General features: G+C 43.1%; 1 long non-coding RNA gene across 1 annotated transcript in view; it reads right to left on the reverse strand.

The window, feature by feature from the left end:
- The window catches only part of LOC136875577 (uncharacterized), a 43,845-nt gene extending 42,277 nt beyond the window's left edge, over positions 1-1,568 (reverse strand). The window contains exon 1 of the long non-coding RNA XR_010860478.2: positions 1,490-1,568. This is a non-coding gene — a long non-coding RNA (uncharacterized lncRNA). The remainder of the gene's footprint in view (positions 1-1,489) is intronic.
- Positions 1,569-9,662: the final 8,094 nt, after the last annotated feature.

Here is a 9,662-nt window from a genome sequence, read left to right on the forward strand (position 1 = left end):
AAATGGGAAACCACGGAAAACCATCTTCAGGGCTGCCGATAGTGGGATTCGAACCTACTATCTCCCGGATGCAAGCTCACAGCCGCGCGCCTCTACGCGCACGGCCAACTCGCCCGGTACGTAGTCTATTCCCATCGAAGGTATATCAGCTGCTAAAGACATACGGTAAGGTACCTACTTGAAGATTTATCAATAAAGAACTTTTCACAATTTACCGGTACTGTGAGTAGGGTAGCTTTTAAGGGCTGTTACATATTCATGAAGGACGAAGAACAAGTCACATACAAAACTACTGTATCTGTTATATTACCAAACATCTTTGAATAACGCTACTAACACCGTTCTATGGAGAACTTTTGAAGCAGACATGAGTGTTTAAAGAGGCCTAACCTCTAGGCATCGGCCCCTTATATAGCACACAGTCATGTCCGAATTTTCGAGACTGTTCGTGTTCGACGGATAAAATAGAATTTTACGCCACCTTAGAAGTCGCATGCATTTTACAGCTTTTTAAATTTGTCGCTTTGTATGCCGCATTGAATAGAGTTAAACGACACCGACGGAAATTTAGGACACAGGGGGCAACATTCAAGTATCAGTGTTATTGTTTTCTATTGCATATACGAGTAAAGTGGGACAGCTGTGCTAGTAAATTGCATTGGGTGAGAAGGGAGTAGTCCTCTGCAAGAACGAATTTAAGAGGGAAGCATTATAAACGGTAGTTTGGCAAGTCAATGATATAGGATGGTGAATGTTTTAAGAATATGAACTAAATTTCCTTCAGCTCTTAACTAGGATATTGTGGGGTTATAGGGAGTTGAAGTATAAGTCATTTTAGACTATTGGTAAAGGAAAGATTCATTTGTCAAATTTTACGAATGTAATATAGACTACTTCCTTAAACTATTTAACACCTTGCCCTCAAAAAGCAGTTTGGTGTGAGAAATCAGAAGATAGTTTCAGTAGTTGAAAGACCTAGCGCACCAATTGGTCAAATGAAGTACCGACACTGACATAACATGTTGGAATTAAAGAACAGAAGAAAACCATTAGGAACCTCCACGTTAATTGACTCTTACACAAACTTGGATTAATCAACAAATTAAAACTGGATTAAACCTTCAGCGTAAAATTGGACTGCCAGGATATTTAATAAATAAAATAAGTACGTAAATAAATAAGACGAGCTGCCACTTAACTATCATTTTTCAAAATATATACAGATTTCTCATTTCATACTGTATTTGAATCTGCAGATCCATCGCTTGATAGGCACCTTAATCGTTTTCTCTCTCTCTGTCCCTTTCAAAATTCTGTTGACTGGAAAATTCACTTCAATGAGAATATTTGATACTGCGGCTGATAGGAAAGTAAGTAAAAATGCCTTAAAGAACATTACAAACTCGTGAAGTTGTCTAATAGATCAAGTCATTTTAAAACCTACACAAATTCTCAGTTAAGTTTTAACACTTTGAATCTGAATTCTTACCCCTTCTTTTAGCAGGTGAGATTCGAGAGATGCGAAGACTCCATCGTCCAGGGCAGCTCAAGTACAACTGATGCGTCAGCCGATGAAACCAAGTGAATGAATCAACAGCTTAACCTTAGCCAATAATAATTCGTCTTCACTCGATGACGTAACAGCAAATCAGAACCGAGGATAGATGATCAACCCCATTAACCAACCAATCACAGGCTTACCTGATTTTCGGGTTAAATTATCCCACAGTAACGCCCCATAAAATACCGGTTTATATAATAACACATGCACGCACACATATATATCATTCATACATTCAAACTAAATGTACATATAAACATAACATCATCAATCTTAAACATCGAATTTGTTGCAGACGAAGGAAATATGAAAGATCAATATAAAACTGAAACGTTATTTAGCATGTTGTCTGAATGGTCAGCATCCTGGCCTTCGGTTCATAGAATCTCGGATTTTATTCCCGGCAGGGTCGAGAATGTTATCTGTGTATGGTTCATTCCTCTGGTACGAGGACTAGGTATTTATTAGCGCTGTTAACGGAGCGGTTGTTTACGGAGCGTAGGCTCCGGGCGCTTTCAATCGGTGCCTCCGGAGAACTCCGATTGAATGACAAGCGCGTAGTGTGAACTTTGAACGGGAGAAATGAACGAGTAGTTTTACGAGAATGTATGTTGCTATTACTGCGCGAAACTACGCCCCCCCCCCCCCCCGCCCCCCCGTTAACTTAATACTTGACTTATTTGGCGTTATTACACATAGCAGTCTTACAAACATTATAATGTAGGCCTTGTCCATGACTGTGAATTAATTCGTTATGAAATAATTAATACTATTACCATTTCATGCAGAGCTGAGTGGCTCGGACGGTTGAGGCGCTGGCCTTCTGACCCCAACTTGGCAGGTTCGATCCTGGCTCAGTCCGGTGGTATTTGAAGGTGCTCAAACAATACGTCATCCTCGAGTCGGACTTGGCAGGTTCGATCCTGGCTCAGTCCGGTGGTATTTGAAGGTGCTCAAACAATACGTCATCCTCGAGTCGGTAGATTTACTGGCACTTAAAAGAACTCCTGCGGGACCATATACCAGCACCTCGGCGTCTCCGAAAACCGTAGAAGTAGTTAGTGGACGTAAAGCTATAATAATAATAATAATAATAATAATATCTCACCCCCGGACGACAGAGTAGGCCTATAAGCTCTAAAAAACGCGTTGTGCAATAATTAATAAAAATTGTGACTGGTAACTATTAATTATTTCATAATTATGCATCATCAACAACAACGTCTTCCTTCACAATTATTGTTTGTCTCCTTACAGGAAGACAAAAGACGCCAGCCGTTTCCGGCTGAAGAGAGTTTCTTTTCTCGGTTATAATTTCCCCAGCCTTAGAAAATACTCTCTCCTCCGGAACGGATGTTGCTGCTACGGAAAGCTACATCACTAATGCCAGCCCTTTTGTTTTCTTTGTCCCAATATGTGACTGGATTGGTAGTTGGAGGCGCGGGAGTCTTTTCAATGTACCGATGGACACTTATTATAACGTCAGTCGCTGTAGTTGACACCCTCTCTTTGTCAGCGTTCTTCTGAAATAAGAAGTTCAGTAAATCACCCCCGAACGAGCTGGTCCCTGACGCGCCTTCCTCAGAAGGGCGAGGCGCTAAGTATGTTCGTGCTTCTTAAGAAATACAGCAATTTCCGATTCCGCTTGCTTTCGGGTCTCTTCATCCTTTTCTGCTGATCGAAAAGCAGATTTTTGAAGCGTGGCCAATAATAATAATAATAATAATAATAATAATAATAATAATAATAACTGACGTTGCCATCATGCTAGTAAGTTGAAGATAATGGGGAGATGATCTTTGTCAATCTCATAGTTACAACTAAGGTATTGAGCCTCAGAGGTTGCCTCAAGATGTTTTCTGGAATTTGGAATTTGGATGAAAAAGAAACCACACGAAATTTTTCAATTCACAGAAAAAATCACAGATACCATCAGAAAGAGACGACTAAAATTCTACGGACACCTACACAGAATGGATAACAACAGGCTGACAAAGAAAATTCTAAATCTAGCTCTAACCCTGAAAATCCGCAACAATTGGTTAGCAGAAATTCATAAAGATCTACAAGAAATGGGTATTGAGGACAAAACCATTCAAGATAGAATGAAATTTAGAAGCTTAGTAAACAAACATAAATTTGCAGAGAAACCAACAAGAAAAAATACAGGCTGGACAGAAACACGCAGAAAGGAACACAGTGAAAAAATGAAGAGATATTGGGAAGAAAATAAGAAGAAACATTGTGCAAAATAAGTTCAAACGCGCTCCACAGCTGGGCACAACGAATCAAAAAAAAATAATAATAATAATAATAATAATAATAATAATAATAATAAACGAAGGGTATTGTGTAAGTTCTTCACAGGTAGGGCCTACACATTTCTGAGAAACAATTGAACCTATATATTGTTGGTTTGAGTAGCCACAGGGTTTGTACCCGCAGGTACATGCGGTATGAATTATATTTCGATGATAAATTTTCTCGATAACAAATATTAAATGCGAGGATGCATTCATTCTTCTGAATGGCTATACATTCTTTGTTACGGGATATTGTATGGAATATCGGTGCTACAGATCAATTTTTGTATATCAAGCAACGCTTTTTATAGGGTAGCTACATTCATGGACGTCAGTTTGAAATTAGAGCCCAATATGTCCGTACAGTCGGAATTAGTGCTGCGATCCAGTTAACCTTCGGAGCTCCGTAACTGCTTTGCCTCCGTCGGTAGTACCGGAAATCACCGGAGGACCGCTGTAATCGTATTTTCCGATTCAATCAACACGAAGACCGCCTCCTCTTCACAGCGCTAGTATTTATGTTCGTTGTAATTTAATTACACACCAACACGCGATAGTGAATACATCTCTCCACATAGGTTTGGCATCAGGAAGGGCATCCAGCTGTAAAACTGGAGCACATCCATAACAAATGCCGAACCCAAAACATTGCGAGAAAGGCAAAGAAGAAGTCATCGAGGTGTTTTAAGAATAAAGTAGACGGGAATAGGAGATAGGGATCGTTCCATAAATACCCAGTTTTTAAAAAGTAGGGGAACATGCATTCGCATTCATTTCCAGAACACAAACGGAAATGTCCAAAAAAGGCCGAAAACAAACAGTCCTCCAGGGTGGATTTTTATTACAGTTGGAGAGCTTCAGTATAGTGTATGTCCTCCACGAGCATCTATCACAGCTTGGCTCCGTATAAGTTGACGGAGGTCACGTTGCGGTATCAGGTCCCATTTTTCATTGAGAGCCTTTTCGAGGTCTTGGAGAGTCTGTGGTGGAACAGGACGCCCACAAACACTTCTGTCAAGCCTATCCCACACATGCTCGATGGGATTAATGTTGGGACTCACTGCTGGCCATTCCATCTCTTGAATGTCCAGTTACCGAGCTCGATAGCTGCAGTAGCTTAAGTGCGGGCAGTATCCAGTATTCGGGAGATAGTAGGTTCGAACCCCACTGTCGGCAGCCCTGAAAATGGTTTTCCGTGGTTTCCCAACTTCACACCAGGCAAATGCTGGGGCTGTACCTTAATTCAAAGCCACGGCCGCTTCCTTTCCACTCCTGGTCCTTTCCTGTCCCATCGTCGCCATAAGACATATCTGTGTCGGTGCGACGTAAAGCAACTAGCAAAAAGAATGTCCAGTTTTCGCAAGACAGCTCTGGTAATGCTCGCTACATGAGCCCTGACATTGTCGTGCATGAGTACGAATTCAAGGCCAACACCGTATGCAGCAACCAACACATGCTGTAGCACTATCTGCTCGAAGTACCCCGCAGTGGCAAGATTACCACGGAGGATGACAAGATTCGTATGGCCGTCAATACTGATGCCACCCCACACCATCACAGAAACGTGTCCGAATGGGTCGCCTTCCTGGACAACATTTGGCATGTACTGCTCACCACAGCGTCTCCATACACGTTGACGTCCATCACGCTGTGTCAGGGGAAATCTGGACTCGTCTGTGAAGAACACAGGTCTCCATTGGCGAAGTTGCTAGTTGACTTGGGTGCGTGCAAACAGAAGGCGAGCTGCGCGATGTTGCTGCGTTAAACGGGGCACTCGAACAGGACGTCTGGGTCAATCAATCAATCAATCAATCAATCAATCAATCAATCAATCAATCAATCAATACTGATCTGCATTTAGGGAAGTCGCCCAGGTGGCAGATTCCCTATCTGTTGTTTTCCTAGCCTTTTCCTAAATGATTTCAAAGAAATTGGAAATTTATTGAACATCTCCCTTGGAAAGTTATTCCAGTCCCTAACTCCCCTTCCTATAAATGAATATTTGCCCCAGTTTGTCTTCTTGAATTCCAACTTTATCTTCATACTGTGATCTTTCCTACTTTTAAAGACGCCACTCAAACTTATTCGTCTACTAATGTCATTCCACGTCATCTCTCCGCTGACAGCTCGGAACATACCACTTAGTCGAGCAGCTCGTCTTCTTTCTCCCAATTCTTCCCAGCCCAAACTTTGCAACATTTTTGTAACGCTACTCTTTTGTCGGAAATCACCCAGAACAAATCGAGCTGCTTTTCTTTGGATTTTTTCCAGTTCTTGAATCAGGTAATCCTGGTGAGGGTCCAATACACTGAAACCATACTCTAGTTGGGGTCTTACCAGAGATTTATATGCCCTCTCCTTTACATCCTTACTACAACCCCTGTCTGGTCAGACACCGTGACTCCAGCGACCCTCCCGAGGTCTTGTTGCAGTTCTCTGGCAGTTGCTAAACGACGCCGCAACGCACAGATGGTCAGATATCGATCATCCTGTGGAGTTGTCATGTGTCTACAACCTTGTCCAACCCTTCTTGTGAACTGGCCTGTCTTACTGTAGCGATTCCACAAGCGGTGAATAACTGACGGAGAGACATTGAGATCGACAGCAACACGAAAAAAATTGAAACAGCAACACTTGAATGAGAAAATGTTAAATGCGATAATAAGCGTCAAATACTATACGGTGTCAAAATAAGTATTCATCAACTGTATATCTATGTACGTTACCCTTTACTCTCGTTTCCGTTTAACAAAAAAACAAATAAATAATACCGAGCAAGTGGCTGTGCAGTTTGAATCACGTAGTTATCAGCTTGTTTTCGGCAGTTCGAACTCTCAGAGCACATGTTGGACGCTTTGGTCTTGGTTGGTATGAGAGAAGAGAGCGTCTATTACAGTTCTGTGTGGATAACAGTTCTTATCCCATCCAGTTCCGTGAGAAAATGTCCGCATCCCTAATATCACATCTCGGCCATGATTCAACTCTTATTACAAAATCAGGTAAATATAGGTCAGGAATGGAATGAATGAAGCCCCCATCTAGCGGCAAGGATAGGAATCGTGCCGGCTGCCGAAGCCTGTCGCACTCCTCTGGGACACTAATTAATGAGAAAAACCTGTCCCGCCTCCGCTTTGTCCAGCACAAATCTCACATGAAGTGACCGGGATTTGACCAACGGAACCCAGCGATGAGAGGCCGGCGCGCTGCCCCCTGAGCCACGAAGACTGAATTCTATTTGTTTCTTTACAGTACTCGTACTGTTTAACAATCACAACTTATGCCATCCTTATTTGACTTCCAGCTCCCTGTATTTATCATCGCTCCCTAGTCCACCCTGCTTCTCTGAAAGTACCTACCTATAACTCTTGTAAACAAATCTCGTAACTTATAATAAGTAACACTGCGGTTCAAGTGAAGGCCTTATGAGCACAGATCACTATCTCCAGCCTATCCATTATGATCTACAAATCTCACTCCCAGTTTCCCCACATACCTTCACAGTATCCCATTGAAACAATCTCCGCTCCCTTAAACTTCTCCCGTGCTGCATTTACCAGATCCCACAGGAGCCCCAACTATGTTGGTACCTTTCCTTTGTTGTTACCAACGTGAAACTACTACCTTTTCCTTCCCTCCTTTGCAACACTTCGCTGTTCCCCATCTTCTCTCTGCTATTCCACATACACAGTTAAAAAATATAAGGGAACATGTTTTGTAACGACTGGTATGTGAACGTTAATTTGGTAGATGGGGTTCCAATGGTTGTACAGCATAACTTGAGACCTTAGCTTCTCAGAGTATATCAAATAGAAGTTATACTCCATCTGTAGGCGTAGCCATGCATTAAAATGTCAGGTGACCACCCCAAAACAAAGTGAATAGCGGTGCGTCCGTGTGTCGCTGTGAGGTATACAGACTATGGCGGTCATTTGATCACGTTGTACGAAAACCAGCACATCCCATGAGACATCTTAACGAGGTTCAAGTCGCAAGGGCCGTCATTTTGATCCAGGAAGGATGGACTTTTCGTACAGTAACTCATACCAACGATACCTGTCCTGAATCTTGCCCCTGAATAGACCTCTTGACCCTCAATTTCCTTCCCCTTAAAACATTAGCCCACATATCTTTTACAACTTCTCCCTTTCCTTCCCATCCCACTTGTACACCTACTGTATGCCCAGCTCCGTGGGTAAATAGTTGGCGTGCTGGCTTTTGGTCCATGAGGTCCCTGATTCGATTTCCAGGCAGATCAGGATTTTAACTTTATTTGGATAATTCTTCTGGCTCGGGAGCTGAGTGTTTGTGATGTCTTCAACTTTAGAAATCACCTTAGGTAGGGCCCCATCCTCACAGACATGCAGGTACCCTATAGGCCGTCTACTAGGAAAAGACCTGCATCAGACCTCTCTGGAGGGTATACGCTATTATTATTATTTATTCTTCTTCGTCTTATTCTTCTTCTTATTATTATTATTATTATTGAAGCCTCCGTGGCTCAGGCGGCAGTGCGCCGGCCGCTCATCGCTGGGTTCCGTGGTTCAAATCCCGGTCACTCCATGTGAGAATTGTGCTGGACAATGTGGAGGCAGGACAGGTTTTTCTCCGGGTACTCCGGTTTTCCCTGTCATCTTTCATTCCAGCAGCACTCTCCAGTATCATTTCATTTCAACTATCAGTCATTAATCATTGCCCCAGAAGAGTGCAACAGGCTTCGGCAGCCGGCACAATTCCTATCCTCGCCGCTAGATGGGGCTTTCATTCATTCCCTTCCTGACTCAGTCAAATGACTGGAAACAGGCTATGGATTATTTTTTTTATTTTTATTTATTTTTTTTGCTAGGGGCTTTACGTCGCACCGACACAGATAGGTCTTATGGCGACGATGGGATAGGAAAGGCATAGGAGTTGGAAGGAAGCGGCCGTGGCCTTAATTAAGGTACAGCCCCAGCATTCGCCTGGTGTGAAAATGGGAAACCACGGAAAACCATTTTCAGGGCTGCCGATAGTGGGATTCGAACCTACTATCTCCCGGATGCAAGCTCACAACCGCACGCCTCTACGCGCACGGCCAACTCGCCCGGTGTGGATTATTATTATCATCATCATCTACTACGCGTGACGGGAATTAAAACTGCCCTTAAATGCCGAGAGTAAATGACAGCGATATTTGATCGAAATACAGTACTTCAAGTTGCAGATATAGCGTAGGCTACACATGTGGGTGGGTTTTTTTTTTCAATTTGCTTTATGCTGCACCGACACAGATAGGTATTATGGCGACGATGAAATAGGACACGGCTAGGAGTGGGAAGGAAGCGGCTGTGGCCCTAATTAAGGTACAGCCCCAACATTTGCCTGGTGTGAAAATGGGAAATCACGGAAAACCATCTCCTGGGCTGCCGACAGTGGGGTTCGAACCCACTATCTCCCGAATGCAAGCTCACAGCTGCGCGACTCTAACCGCACGGCCACTTGTTTGGTCACATATGTTCTAACCACATGGCTGGTGAGGCAAGGTTGTCTGGACTCAGCAATCCGGAGTAGGTCAAACAGATAAACAATGGCGGTGATGGAATGTGATGTGTCAACAAGGACAGGTGGAGGCATGGTGTAGTCTTGCTCCGGAATTGCATAGGTGGTAATATATGTTTATTTTTAAGTATTTATGTCTTTATTGTGTATGTTGAAAGGCGATGAGGGAGAAGTATGGAGAAATGATGGTGTAAATGGCAAGGAAAATGGGGAAAGGGTGAGATGGACTCACACGTAAGAAGTCGGGGTGGGAAGGGCCCAAG

Source organism: Anabrus simplex, chromosome 6, assembly GCF_040414725.1.
Source record: "Anabrus simplex isolate iqAnaSimp1 chromosome 6, ASM4041472v1, whole genome shotgun sequence".
Classification (NCBI taxonomy): domain Eukaryota; kingdom Metazoa; phylum Arthropoda; class Insecta; order Orthoptera; family Tettigoniidae; genus Anabrus; species Anabrus simplex.